The sequence below is a fragment of the Ostrea edulis genome, chromosome 4 (assembly GCF_947568905.1).
Source record: "Ostrea edulis chromosome 4, xbOstEdul1.1, whole genome shotgun sequence".
Classification (NCBI taxonomy): Eukaryota; Metazoa; Mollusca; class Bivalvia; order Ostreida; family Ostreidae; genus Ostrea; species Ostrea edulis.
In genome coordinates, this window is record NC_079167.1 from 43,156,238 (window position 1) to 43,172,522 (window position 16,285).

The following is a 16,285-nucleotide window of genomic DNA, read 5'->3' on the forward strand; positions in this document are numbered from 1 at the left end:
TCCTTGATACACACACACAATCAAATCTAGTCCTTGATACACACAAACAACAAATCTAGTCCTTGATACACACACACATAATCAAATCTAGTCCTTGATGCACACAAACAACAAATCTAGTCCTTGATACACACACACAATCAAATCTAGCCCTTGATACACACAAACAACAAATCTAGTCCTTGATACACACAAACAACAAATCTAGTCCTTGACACACACACACAATCAAATGTAGCCCTTGATACACACACACAATCAAATCTAGCCCTTGATACACACAAACAACAAATCTAGTCCTTGATACACACAAACAACAAATGTAGACCTTGATACACACAAAGAAACAAACAAATGTGGGCCTTGATACACACACAAATAAACAAGAGGCCTATGGGTCACATTGCTCATATGAGTCACCATGGATTGCTATTGTGATATTTAAAAGATTTTATTCCATCTTTATTCCCATATGGCCTCAACCGACTCCAAGTCGGCATATACACAAATGTCGGGGTGATCCAGACTGGGCGTATACACAAATGTCGGGCTGATCCAGACAAATATATAGGGAAAAACTTTAAAAATCTTCTTCTCAAGAACCACTAAGCCAGAAAAGCTGAGATTTACATGAAAGCTTCCTGACATAATGCAGATTCAAGTTTGTTCAAATCATGGGCCCCTGGGGTTGGATGGGGCCACAATAGGGGATCAAAGTTTTACATAGAAATATATAGGAAAAATCTTCTTCTCAAGAACCACCGAGTCAGAAAAGCTGCTTTTTACATGAAAACTTTCTGACATAGTGCAGATTCAAGTTTGTTCAAATCATGGCCCCCTGGGATAGGATGGGGCCCCAAGGGGGGATCAAAGTTTTGCACACAAATATATAGGGAAAAACTTTAAAAATCTTCTTCTCAAGAACCACTAAGCCAAAAAAGCTGAGATTTACATGAAAGGTTCCTGACATAATGCAGATTCAAGTTTGTTCAAATCATGGGCCCCGGGGGTAGGATGGGGCCACAATAGGGGATCAAAGTTTTACATACAAATATATAGGAAAAATCTTCTTCTCAAGAACCACTGAGCCAGAAAAGCTGATTTTTACATGAAAACTTTCTGACATAGTGCAGATTCAAGTTTGTTCAAATCATGGCCCCCGGGGGTAGGATGGGGCCACAAGGGGGATCAAAGTTTTACATACAAATATATAGTTAAAATCTTTTTCTCAATAACCACTGAGTCAGAAAAGCTGATATTTACAAGAAAACTTTCTGACATAGTGCAGATTCAAGTTTGTTCAAATCATGGCCCCCGGGGGGTAGGATGGGGCCACAAGTGGGGGGGGGGGTCAAAGTTTTACATACAAATATAGGAAAAAGCTTTAAAAATCTTCTCAAGAACCATTGGGCCAAAGAAGTTGACATTTACATGAAAGCTTTCTGACATAGTGTAGATTCAAGTCTGCAAAGGGTAGTTTGGGCCATAATAGGGACTAAGATTTTACATGCAAATATATATGGAAAGTCTTCAGATATGGGCCAAGGTGACTCAGGTGAGCGATGAGGCCCATGGGCCTCTTGTTTTTTAATGCATTAATATGATGTATATGAAACAGTGGATTCTGAGAATGACTTCCCGTTCTGTAATTTCTGCTTTTGACCCCTTGTTCAAACGTTCACAGTGACATTTATACATCCAAGTGTTTTGCTTCCCTGTACATTTTCAGTGTTGTCACAATGGGTAACAAAATTTAGTGAGCTGGAGTTGAAGAAAAGAGGGGAGGGGGAGCATTTCTAATGTTGTTTTGCCATTCCAGCCTGTCCCAAAACCATGCTATTGTGTCCGACTTTTATTGTTTGCAGGGCTGCACACTTCCTAGCTGCAGAACTGTAGCTCTCTGAGAAAATATTGCGACAGATCAATATTTTTTCAGAGAGCGACAGTTCTGCAGCTACACACTAACCTGCATTCAGTGTCACCCTTCTCCCCCCACACAAGTGTCAAGAGGGTACATCAGCAAGGGAATTATCATTTGCATAATGATGTCAACTAACGATTTTACGTATTTGAAAATTGCAAGCGATGCACCTGGTAAAAAAGAAAACCAAGATTGTGGCGTGAATTCAGGGGTATGATTTTTCCTCTTTTCAGAGGAAATCCTCTGATTTGCTCAATTTTCGAAAAAAATGAAACACTCTAGATTTGATCTAAAGTGGCAGAAAATGATATTTTTCCAGGTAGGGTGAGGTGTTTTCTCCCTTTTTGACCAGTTTTCCTCCAGTCACATCCCAGCATGATATACTTTTATGAAAGGTGAAGATAACGAACGGTGATCAATCTCATAACTCCTATAAGCAATAAAAATAGAGAGTTAGGCAAACATGGACCCATGATATACCAGGGGTGGAATCAGGTGCTTAGGAGGAGTAAGCATCCCCAGTTGACCGGTTACACTCATCGTGAGTCCTATATCTTGATCAAGTAAACGGAGTTATCCGTAGTCAAAATCAGTGTGCCAAGAATGGCCTAACTATCGGTATGAAACACGTCAGACAGCATTTGACCCAATAATAGGTTGTATTGGCAAACTAGATCGTTATAACGAGCATAGAATTTGCGAAATGTTGACTTTAAACAAGACTGTTGGAACCCTTGCACCATCAACTTGTTTGTCAGTAGCCTGCTTCAATTTAAAAACTGACCATAAACAGAACAAGCTCTTGTGTATCAAATCAGTTGAGATATATAAACACTATATGCAGGTGATAATGGAATATTGCTACATAAATATGGGAAGTTGATGATGGAGAAGCTGAAATCATCCCGTTTGTCATAAAGTTGAGTTAAAATATTTTTCCGTTAATATCTACTTTCAATAAAATATCTAAGTATGAAGCAGAAGTCAACGACTCTGTGGTGTCTTTTATTTCAAGTTCATTGGGATACATGAAATTGACATATGAATGAAAATTATTATTGTTAATAGATAATACGTCGTCAATATATCTAAATGTTGAATTGAAGGCCAAAGCAAGAGATTTTTTCTTCTCTCGTAGAAGTTTTTGAATAAATTCTGCTTCATAGGATTATAAAAACAGGTCAGCTAACAAGGAGCACAATTTGTGCCCATGGGATTTCCAACAGACTGTTGGAAGACCTGATCACCAAGGACCACGAAGATCTTGTCAATTGGGAACTCCAGCATAGTTTTTATTTCAACTTCAGAGTACTTGTGCGTGGAATCAGAGTGGCGTTTAACAAAGTAATTTTTTGGATGACTGATCACTAGATAGGAATATTTGCGTTTTCCATTTTTGTTGAAGAAGCAACTGTCTATGATGTCAAAAAGTCTAGTCTTTAATTTATCGTGGAATGGTCGTGTAAAGTGTTGAAAAGCCATACGGTTTTATGTTGGTTTGAGAAAAGTTGTAAAGTGTTGAAAAGTCATACGTTTTGATGTTGGTTTGAGAAAAGTTTTGCGATTTCAAGTTTACTAAATGTTCTTTAGAATTTTTTTAGAATCCACATTTGATTAACACCACTTCTTGCATGTGTAGTCGCACAGTACGTTTGAAGTTTCTCGTTCACAGCTGTTAATAGTTTCATGAGGAGCAAAGATAGGGGCTTGGTAGAACATTTACTGGACCCAGCAATGTATTTTTGTAAGAGTTTTTATGAAGTTTGGGAATCCAGCATAGGTACCGTACGGTAACTCATATTCATCCGACCCATTGACTGGGATATTAAATATGACTAAAACTGAAGCATGGTTTTGAGGAATTTCGTCTTTTGAAAGGGCAGTTGGGGTATAAGTATGATTTCCAAAAGTGGAATTAATGCCAAGCTCGTTTAAAATACAGTTGTAATAATGAGCCTTACAAAGACAATGTTGTTACAAGCTTTGTCAGCTGGAACCAAAACATATTCCTCATATAACCTATCTAATTCTTTTATCACTTCTGGTTTACTAAACACAGAAGGATAGATGGTACGTACTTTTGTATTGATATGTCTAATGTGGAATTTTAAATATTCCTCTTATACTTTGTATAAGATACAAAGATACAATGTATCAAGTTCTTCTTTTCATTTTTAGCCCGTATAATCCTCGACAGAATTCATAATGCAGATGAAGTTCTGTCGCCAATTGAAAGAGCGAGGTTCTCTGTATTTAGGACCTTTTAGAATAAGTGATTTGAGGTCCTCATTTTCAACTATATCAACATCAGTAATTACATGTCCAGCTGGACTGTAGTTGAAAGAAGATGAAGAACAAGAACACGTAGGTGGATTCTAATTTCTAATTAGAATTTTAGGTTAAATAAGATGGTCTATATCTAGGCACTGCAAAGTTTGTTTATAATTAAAAAGAAGTTGGAATACACAATTGAACTCTTATGACGAAGAATGTTGCTTATGTTGACGGCATCTATTCCTTTGTTTGTAAATTTTATGCCTATGCTAGGAACAACATTTTTTCCAGAGAGCTACAGTTCTGCAATTTATCCGCCAATTGGCTTGCGAAGACGAGACAACAAATAATTGTTTACAAGCCTAAGTCTCCAGGTACGGAAATTCGTCCAATGAGATTACTTTAAAATGAATTCCAGTGAACAACACATCACCAGATTATGACACCAATTGAGCAACATGGAACACATGAAAAATCCGTAGTGTATAATTACATACAAATTAAGAAAAAGTACTAATCTTACTTAAACTGGATAATCTTTATAGAATATACTATATAAACAGACGATAATCATAATTGTATATTTTGATTTGAAACTAACATTAATGAAATATTTATTTTAGAATGTTTAATAAGTAATTAAAAATAACAAGGGTGATAACTCTCGCAATAAAGGTAACACAAGAAATTTAACTTTCCGCTTCAAAATTAATCACTGTAGCTTTTACCTAGTTATTCAAATTTAAAAAAAATCAATATTAACAAAGTAAAACGTGCAGTTAATTATGATACAAAGTTAATTATGATACAAAGTTAATGAGTTAATTATGATACAAAGTTAATTATGATACAAAGTTAATGAGTTAATTATGATACAAAGTTAATGAGTTAATTATGATACAAAGGACGTTATTTTACATAGACATATTCCAAAGGCGTGAAAAGTATAGGCCTACAAATGACATAGCAATAAGACCGGGGAACATTAAGTGGCAAGAAATGAAATATGTTCGTGTATTCATCTATGACAGTCAAAACATTTGACGTCACATTGGTAACTCAACGCAGATTGAAAAGATCTATCAGTGAGTATCAGCTTATCGCCGTAGTGGGAACATTTTTCAGTACGAACTCCTTTTAGCCTTAGTACGTAAGTCCTCGAAGCTCGCGCTTCATGCTTCACTGCATTCTTTGTTATCACATCTTCACATGTTATATGCTTCATCATTATTGTAGTACGAGTATATAAATGTCTTTCTAATGTACTCTCTGCAAGGAGGAATAAAGTATCGTATGAATGAAGAGGAACATAATTATTAGTTCAGTTTTTAAAATCCAACAATGAGCGGGTAATAGGCCAAAAAAAAAAAAATAATATGCAAAATTTAACTCAACCACCCATATGTGACTCGTACACTCGTATGCTATATATACACCACTGGAATTTGATATGGATGAAAAGTGGAGGGTATGCACAACAATTATTTTGAAATTGAAAACTTTCAAATTTACTTTATTTAGTCAAAAATGCAGTTTTAGTACAAAACAATCTGAAAAATATTAAAATTCCTGCTGAACTCGAACCCGCGATCCACACTTTAGCAGTCGCCGTGCTAACCTACTGAGATACTCATTTAGGCGATGATTTTTAAATGAATAGTCAAATATTGTTGATATATATATTTTCATCCATGTTTTAAAAGGAAGCCAGTCATAATAATTAACGCTGTAGAGTACTTCCTTAAGTAAGCATATTTGTACGGTTAACATTTTTTTTTTTAATTCAATTCAATTCAACATTTAAAGAAAAAAAACCCCGCTGTAACTCGATTAACGAAAAAAGCTGTCCCCATTTCTCATGCATATTTACGCACACAGGGGCCAAGCCCGTTGGGCCCGAACTCGGTGATACCATAAATATAGAATATAAATCTATAGGTAAATACTATTAGAAATTTCTGTCAATCAAAGTTTTTTTTCGTTTAAATAACTTTAACAACTCATAAACTAACTAAAAAGCCCATATAAGACATACCTTTGCAGGTTTATTTTTATACTATGTGCTACAGAGCACATATACCCCCAAATGCAAAAGCCAAATTCTAACACAAGAATGCATCATCTCATGTTTTATTAAAAATATGCACCAAAGCACATCATATTAAGCTATAATATATAAAATCCAATAGCTATTCATTTACTGAGAGAATTTTTAAAGATATTCAATTGAAAACATACACAATTGCTGTTTAATCTGCTCACATCCTTCAGAAAAAAATCACAGAATATCGCAATTTTGAAAAATTCTCAAAATCTAAATTGTTTACATGCCAGTTTTTCTTTAAAAATATTTAGAATTATATCTAAGGTTAACAAAAAAACATATTTTACCATAGTTGACCAGAGATATTTTGCAAAATGGTCTCTTGAATATGTAAACTCCCATTTTTTAAATTTAAGTTTTAAAATTATTCTTTGCACACTTTGAAAATAGTAAATTGTAACAGCAAACACAGTCTTAAAATCAAGATTAACAGAATATTACAATATATATATATGTAAAACATACTGAAAATTTTGTCCTACCTGACAATTAGAACACAAGGGGGGGGGGGGGGGGGGGGGGGGGGGGAGGGGTGCACCCCCAACCCTTCCTTTTTCTCACAATTTTTTGGTGTGTGTGTTATTCTTTTTTTTTTGTTTGGCTATCAATCATATAATACATAAAAATACATACATGCTATCTCATACTTATAGAAAAAATAAATATAGTGTAACATATATGTAGATTCTAGCAACTACAGCTCATGTACAAATAATTTTGTTTCTTGAAAGTACTTGTGAAGAAGAGTTCAAATATTCAACAACTTTGCTGATGATTTTCTGAGGATTTATAATTCTGGGTTTCTTTGAACCAAACACACTCCCTAAAATTCAGTGTGAATTCCACTGTGAGGATCACGCCTATGTATGATTTTTAACTTGTTCAGGCTTCGATTGCAAGCTATGAGCCTTTTAAGCCTATGAGCCTTTCAATGTAGATATTATATTGCTTTGTACCATTGGAGCTAGTGAGGACTTCACACTATAATAATTCATGGTAAAGATATCTAAGATTCACATTTGAATGCTAAGTTTGACTCGTACAGTTCTCGTAAACTACAAACATCAAACAAAGAAGTTATAACTGGAACTTTCTAGTCGGTGTTTAAATTTAAAACCGGATACGTAAAAGCACGAAAGTCTTGGCTTTTTATAGGATACGAAACTGACTGTGAGATAGATGAAAGCTTAACTTCATCTCTTGAAAATGAATCAAGGGGCGGAAACGCTATGATTTTTGCTCAAAGCTGAAAGCTGTCATCATACTGTAAAAAGAATTTTCAGGGAATCACGGGGGTTGAAAATGGGTAGATTTTCACACAGGCTCGTGGAGTATGGACACTACTAACCCCACCCCCTTCTGTTTTTGTTCTGTTTTAGCTCATCTGGGCTGAAAGCTCAAGTGAGGCTCTTCTGATCGCTTGTTGTCCGTCGTCTGTAAACATTTCACATTTTCATCTTCTTCTCCAGAACCACTGGGCCAATTATAACCAGACTTGGCCAAAAGCATCCTTGGGTGAAGGGCTTTCAAGTTTATTCAAATGAAGGGACATGCCCCCTTCAAGAACCACTAAACCAGACGAGCTGAAATTTACATAAAAGCTTTCTGACATAGTGCAGATTCAAGTTTGTTCAAATCATGGCCCTGGGGGTGGGATGGGGCCACAATACGGGATCAGATTTTTACATAAAAATATACAGGAAAAATCTTTAAAAATCTTCTCAAGAACCACTGGGCCAAAAAAAGCTGAGATTTACCTGAAAGCTTCCTGACATGGTGCAGATTCAAGTTTGTTAATACCATGGCCCCCGGTGGTATGATGGGGCCACAATAGGGGATCTAAGTTTTACATACAAATGTATTGGGGGAAAATCTTCAAGAACCACTGAGCCAGAAAAGCTGAGATTTACATGAAAGCTTTCTGACATAGTGCAGGTTCAAGTTTGTTCAAATCATGCCCCCCGGGGATCGGATGGGGCCACAATAGGGGATCAAAGTTTTGCATACAAATATATAGGGAAAATCTTTTAAAATATTCTTCTCAAGAACCACTAAGCCAAAAAGCTGATATTTACATGTACAAGCTTTTTGACATAGTGCAGAGTCAAGTTTGTTCAAAGTATGGCCCCCGGGGGTAGTTTGGGGTCACAATAGGGGATGAAAGTTTTTACATACAAATATATAGGGAAAATCTTTTTCTTAAGGTAGTACTCTACATTGTCATAATGGCTGACTTCCTTTTAAAACATGGATGAAAAAATCGATATTAGCAATATTTGACTTTTCCTTTTAAATAACTAGCCGAGTAGCTCAGAATACCGACTGCTGAACTGTAGGTCGCAGGTTCGAGTCCAGTAGGGGTTTTAAGTTTTTTTCAGATTACCTTCTACTAAAACTGTATTTTTTTTTGACAAAATAAAGTAAATTTGAAAATTTTCAACTTCAAAATATTGTTGTACATATCCTCCACTTTTCATCTACATCAAATTTCTCTGGTGTAGCATACCTCCTTAAGAACCATTAGGCCAAAGAAGTTTACATTTACATGAAAGCTTTTTGACATAGTGAAGATTCAAGTTTGTAAAAATCATGGCCTCCAGGGGTAGGTTGGGGCCACAATAGGGACTAAGGTTTTACACGTGTATGCAAATATATATAAAAAGTCTTCAGATATGAGCCAAGGTGACTCGGGTGAGCGATGTGGCAAATGGGCCTCTTGTGTTCTGTTCCATACTTTGGAACACGTTAATATAAAGAGAGGAAGTGTTCGGCTTCGATGAAAACTTTACACAATTTGACCCACCTGTTCTCATTAGAATCTCTGTATTAAATGTATTGGCATTTCATCATGACTGACAATTTGCTCTATCTAGTAAATGGTCTGTGACCTTGACTTTTCGACAAGAAATTAAACTCAACTTATTTTTGTGATATTATTACCATCTTGGGATAAAGTGAACAGTAGTTGGACTCCGTTCGGCTCAGGTTCACAATAAATCAACAGAAGTATGAGAACACGACATCATACAACCTGGCCACGATATCCATGACAACTCTGCTATCTACCGTATCATAAAAAGTGCCCCTACAACTTTTTCCATTTTTGATAATATTCTTCTGATTTTATTATCTCAATTTATTTCATATCTATAGTAGAAGCTTAAATGTAGCACTCAAGATCAATTTCCACAGTATTACTCGGTTTTTGTTGCCATAGCATGGCAACTTTTTAATTTTCCATTTCAAGAAAGTTCACAATCTAACCTTTCAGAAAACATTCATTTTATTATAGATAAGTAACATCAAAACTACATAGAAAATGCAATATTATGTTGCTAATTTACAGGAAACGTGCTATTTTGAATTTAAATTTTGGTGTGTGTTTCTCTTTTTGTTAATTGTAAATTTCTTAATTGATGATCTAAGCAGTGATAATGTGAAATGGATGGTGATAGAATTCTCTCACCACTTCCCAATTTTATCATAGGTCACTGATTTCAGATTTATTTTGGTCGAAGAGGCAATGGATCTACCAGTGGCGTAATTTTATAACAGCCCTGGTGATCACATTTGCCCCTCCTCGTGCACGCTTTGTTTTAAATGTTTAATGCTACAAGTTTGTGGCTTGTACAACATTCGGCCACAGGAGCAATGGACAGTATTCCAGTTTTCATTCCAGACTGATTCCGATTACTGTAAGATGTGTCCATCTGTAGGTCCACTTTATTTCCTTGTGTTTCCGTGGCCTTTTAACTTTTTTCCCCCGCATACTTGGTTTTCAATCACTGACTTCTTATTTTCCACCTTAGTTATTTTCGGTTGCTTCACTCAAAACTCTGTATTTAGTGATGGACCCATCGTGGAGAATTTACGTTCAATCAAGCCAGGAGGAACTGAACATCTGGCCTATTTAAGTTTTTAACATTGGCGGAGTTCATAAGGCATTTGTGGTTTTTGCCTTTGTCATAAAGACTTATCAGATCAGTCTCGTATCCACAGTTGAAACATCTTGCAGAAGCACATGTCCCCATTTTCCATTTCATTTTTTTTTTTCACATTTCAAAGTCATGATTGTCTAAAGAAAATTAGAAAGTGTTTGTTAATTATTTCCAGGTTGATTATATAGCTATCTAGGAAGTTCACTTCATTTGCTGATTATTTCGTTAGACGGACCAGCAGGCCGCAGAGGCATCGGGGCAGCAATGTTCGGTTCTCCTCCATTGAAACAGATTCCCTGATGGAGGGAGTGTGAGGGGCGTACGCTGATGGAAGGGGAATGGTTTGTCTTCCTCTCATGGGTGTCTTTAAACGACGTTTCGTTAGGAACATTGAGGTGTACCAAAAAGTATGCCGTGAAATTGTCACCGAGGAGATGGTAGGTAAGAAAGGCGGAGTCGCCTTTGGTCTGACTTTTATATCTGAGGATACACCAAAAATGCCACCTCCCCGAATCCCTGAAGAAAAGGAGGAGGACATTGAGAAATGGAGAGGTAGATGAATATGAATTTAATGCTGCGTATCATTTAATATTCACCAACGTTGATTGCATATTTAACACTTCTTTTTGTTTTTCAGAGGCTCGGGAGAAAACACAAGCCCTGAAACAGGATAGGGCACAACAGAACAGGGAGGAAGCCCTTACTAAGAGGAGGATCGAAGTCGCTCACAGAGAGATGGAACGACTAGAGAAATACTGCAATATAAGTGCTGAATCATTCTGTTGTGGACTCTTGAATATAGACTTTGACATTTCTAAATTAGTAAATCTGAGAATAGCAGTCATTTGTAACCCAAGAGGGGACACCCAAGCTCCTTATTCCTAGTAAACATCTCGTACATTGTTAGTTTGCCTGTTATAATATTGATTTTTTTTTATATATCTCTTCCGATCCTCTCTCTCTCTCTCTCTCTCTCTCTCTCTCTCTCTCTATATATATATATATATATATATTTTTTTTTTTTTGGTGCATGAGATATGCGTCAGATTATATGCGATGCTATCATCGATAAACCTATTTTTTTCTCCTTTTTTTGGTTGATGTCTTCCGATTGTAGCGGGACAAGTGAGACAGGTGACTGTGAGTTACCGAATACAAAATTCCTTAACATCTTTCAGAACTCTGGGCCTCCAGGGAACATCCATTTTGTTAGAAGGAATGGAATTCACTGTCAAAAAAAAAAAAATGTTTAAAGCAATAGTACATTCGTTACGAGATGTCTAAATTTTAAAGCTTTGTTGTCCTCCCAATTTCATGTTAATTTTTTTTAAATTCCTACAAACTGTAAGATTTAATGAATACGCTTTTAATACATTTACTTTACTTCAGAAAGGTAGGGGGGGGCTGCATAGCTAGATTCACTCTCCTTACCTTGGATCATTTTCATAGTCTATTACAGGATAGATACAAAGTAGAATTCTCCATGAAAAGTCGTATGCTGAGGTACCTGAAATGAAATTTCCATGATAATCGATATGTATTGCATGCATATCTTGATTACATTTATAGCCCCCCCCCCCCCCCCCCCCCCGACATTCCATTTGACGGGAATGGTGACCAGTAAAAATAAGCTCAGACTTGGTTGATGTAGTTTGCCGACAGGCTTTGAAAATGTCAGTACACTATTTACATGTGTGTGACTGAATTTGCTCCGACTCTATTTAAAGTTTTCTAATATAACATCGTAGCATTGGACAAAGTACAACAGCTATCAATATTTCACTGTGACAAATCATGCATACTCGCCTAGATTTAAATCTGTTATTGTTATTTTTTTTCTATATGTGTTACAATTTTTATTATTCATTAGGATAATCATATTGTAAGAACTTTATTTGAACTTAATCTAACACATTTCATAATGATATTAATTAATCAGCATTTTGAAAATTCTACCTCGTAATTCGTAAATCGACCCAAAAAATATTATGAAACTAGAGCAAAGCTCGTTGCAAAGCAACGAGAGGTCTTCCGTCGGAGCTGTGTGACATAAAAACCTTGAACTTGACCATATGTCCTTGGGTCAGGTCCTAATGCAGCCTCAATTAACATGAAAATCTGTTGTAAGTATGAAATTTAAATGTTTCTTCATTACAGCATATGGTCAGGACAGGGTTTGTATTTTCAAAAAAGTGAACTTGACAATATGAGCATGGGTCAAGGCCAGGACACTTTCTTTGATCATATGGAAACTTTTCTTTCAGTATTAATTAAAATTTGCCATTAGTTAGATCTATTAAGACTTTAATCAATTTTTAACTTTTAGACCTTTAGAAATGGTGCAAATGACCTTACATCAAGATTATTTATGTTATTGTCATTAATAATCTTTATGTGAAGATTGAGCTTACGGTGTATTTTTAAAAGTTGCGGTCTGGGCACATTTGCACGGATAGGGGGACTTGGTGATATCTTAAACTTTGTTTGCTGGAACTATCATTAGTGTTCGGTAATATTGCTATCTGTTCTTCCGGCTCGAAGAGACAGTCTCTTTTGTTAGATTGTCAGATATTAATGGGAAGGTTTTATGAAAAGTAGTGTTTTATGATGTGGATATCATAAAAACATTGCTTTTCACCAAGGTGCAATGGGCAATAACGGTGACGGTTTTCCATTGAAATGCAACCTGTTTTTGGACCGATAAAATGCTGAAAATTTTAAATGATGTTGTTTTTCATCCTTGGATATATGTAACATCATCCCCCCTCCCCCGACAAAAATGGTTATCCTGCTTTCCCAAAGCATCCACAGATACAGAACAGGGAACAGTGGTCAGAAAGAGGACTAATATTGGTTTGTTTCAGACCATACTTCGATGCGTCGAGTCAAAGCACCTTATCCTGCTTGGTTGTTTTTTTTTTCTTTGAGTTCACCCTCGTGATTTTATGATTTATTTCAGATTTTTTGCGTCTTTACTGATCTTTGAAAATGTCGATATCTTTGGGTTTCTACGCTGCAGTTAGGGGCTTAAGTCTCGAAGCCCGCGTAGCAGTTTGTAGGCAGAAAGATAGGGGGTTGTGCATAATGCAGATTAAGAGGGCACGGTCGTAAATTGAGGCTTTTGTATTCTTTTGTAAAGCGTATATTGGCAAAATTAGTGGGTAGTAGGGACTTCAACTTGCTGTGCATCCTCCTTTCACCCATACCTGTGACTAGAAAGTCATGAACTGACGTTTGTCAATTTCGATTTTCTAAACTCTTGTTTTATTTATTAGTGTTCATATCTATTACAGAATTTTGTTACAAATCGTATACATTTATATGTGGTGTTGAGGTTGTATTTATAAGATGTATAATTCATATTATATATCATTTTGTCCTAAAGGAAGGGTAGAACCTAAATCAGAACTTGTCTCACAAACTCTGCACCCTGATAAATCAATAGTTATTCATTATTTGATATAAAAACTTATCATCAATTCATTGTACTGAAACATTGCAGGTATAGTAAATTGTCAGCAGCTCCAGTTTCTAACGATGTTCAAAAATATTTTGATCCTTTATAAGAGCATAAAATCCGACTTGACCAATAGAATGTTTCAAATCACATTGAAAATGCTCCCGCGGCGCCAAACAAAGTAAACAAAATCGAGTTTTTTTCCTTATGTTTGTTTGTATGTTGTTTTTTCGGAAGGGGGGGGGGGGGGACTGGTGTCCATACAGCACGAGTTCATGATAACTCATGCATTAAATATTTATTGATTGCTTTCAAACACTTTGTTACTTTTTCTATAAAACACATTCCCATATCTGTTATTAATGGTGTTAGTTTCTCAATGATTTAATTTATTATACATATTGTCAAATTTACTCTAATTTTCTATGGGTGATTATTTAGAAGAAAGTACTACATAATTAGTAATTTGCTTTGAAAGTGTGGAATGATGGTTTGTACTATATTTGCAGCTTACGTTATTTTCATCTTATTTAATCGAAGCGTTTGTTTTTAGTTCGGTTAGATTTATAGCCGATCTCCTTGAAAACGTTTTTTTGAAAATGATAGCGTGTTTCAGTTAGAAGTATAATTATTTCTAGGCGCATATATTACTGCATAGAAATGAAAATAACATATTCTGTGTTTAAATGATTTAATTAAGTTATTACATGTGTTTCCATTTGACCATACCACGGAGAGGAAACCTGATGAAATTTATTAATTTTATTTTTATTTAAGGGGGAAATGTGAATATGTATATGTAGTTATTGTCATGTTTCTTCTTAGCAATCCATTTGCCGATTTTCGAGATCTAAAAGTATGTAAAATATTTGTTACATAACACCGGGATCGCCAAAATTTAATTGGAAAGCCTTGTAAATGAGAAATCATGTTTAAAACTATTTATTTGGAATTCAAAATTATCAGCTTCGTTCATTCATGTAGTGAAAGAACTTCCTATATCTGTTTATTTATGAAGTGAAAGCGCAAACAGATCGGCGTGTTCATTCTTTTTTCAAATGGATTTAAATATGATACATGAGAACCAATTTTTATGTGTTTTAAATAATATTACAATTATTCTCAGAGGTATAAGCATGTGCCTGTCCAGAGCCATTAATTGCGAGCTAAATTATCAATGGATAATCAGTATCGGGAATAATTGAGAACTTAATTAAAATTATTGCCAGTGGTCACGGCCTCAGACACCAGGTGATCAATGACCTATGACACGAACGATAACTTTATGTACGGTTGTAAGCTGCGCCTTCTATCGGTGGCATTATTGTTTACGCATGGGTTCTAACAGAAGACGACCGTCCGCGAACCGTTTTGTTTAGATGACAGTGTTATGTTACTTTGAATGTCATGAGTACTAATGATTTCACGATGAATGGTTTTTTTACAGGAAATCGTAGATGTAACACGGTTGATAAGAGTCATCGGTGAATGAAAAGAAGTTTACCTGTTGTACAAGTGCTTAATTTTTATTATTACAGATAACTTTTTTTGAAAAAAATTAGTTTCGACAATTTTTTTTTAATGGAGCGTAAATACCATTTAGTTGGTAGCTTTATGTGTGTATCAGCATTATTTTTTGTGCAGGATTGCCGGTAATGAAGATTGTGTTTTCACCTGTTTATTATATGTTGTATACAGAGCGGAAACATAATACATGTTATAGTATTTAAATTCTGAAAATTTGTTAGAGGTTGTGTGTTTAAATTTTGGCTGTTTTATTATCTCAAAACTTCTATATGGAAAGAATTTATCGTATTAATCATAGTATATAATTCTTTTTTGTTGTTTTTTTTTCATTTATTTGAGCATTATGAAAAAATCGTCTGGATGTATGACCATTTTCATAGTAAATTAACAGTAAAACGTTAGGTTTCCTGCCCCCCCCCCCCCCCCCCCCCCCGGGTTTTACGTGCCTGGAAAGGGCATGACCGTAAATTAACGATCTGTATTGTATACTGTCAAGCATATGTTGGCAAAAATATTGGAGGGTGGGAACTGGAACTTCCTGTCTTTCCACCAATCATTTGAAAAATCCGATTTTATTAAAAACATAATTTTCTGTAAATCGTTGTGTTTGCAAATTACATTAAAACGGTAATGTTTTTGTGTGTACATGTATTGCCGCTGATCGCTGGTACACATGCGATGGCTCCGAACTCGGGCAATCGAGCCATGGGTTACGTAATTGTAAACAAGAACAAACCCCGGTGTGTATGTAAAATGCTTGCAGTTAATGACTGAATGAAATGAGACTGATTCGATGTGGATTTCTGATGATTTTATATACATGTTTAGAGTTGGTATAATCATGATAAGAACCCGTGATTTAAAAAATAAAGTTTATAAATTATTTGTTATGCTTACAAAAAGGATCCATTTTTTTCACTTTGTAGAGAATGCAGAAAGCTTGTGTATCAACTGGCTAAAGTAGAGTTAAATCACAGATTGCTTGTCCACATGTGATGAATCTCCAAAATTAAACACAATAAGACGCTTGAGATGTATATATATATTTGGGGCGCTCTTGCCTT

The 16,285-nt window shown here is 35.5% G+C and overlaps 1 long non-coding RNA gene across 1 annotated transcript; it reads right to left on the reverse strand.

The window, feature by feature from the left end:
• Nucleotides 1-9,687: 9,687 nt before the first annotated feature.
• Nucleotides 9,688-15,757, reverse strand: LOC125671912 (uncharacterized). The gene is made up of 2 exons (XR_008802422.1): nucleotides 11,669-15,757; nucleotides 9,688-11,465 (listed from the first exon to the last, which is right to left on the reverse strand). It is a non-coding gene; the product is annotated as an uncharacterized LOC125671912 (long non-coding RNA).
• Between the last annotated feature and the right edge of the window lie 528 nt (nucleotides 15,758-16,285).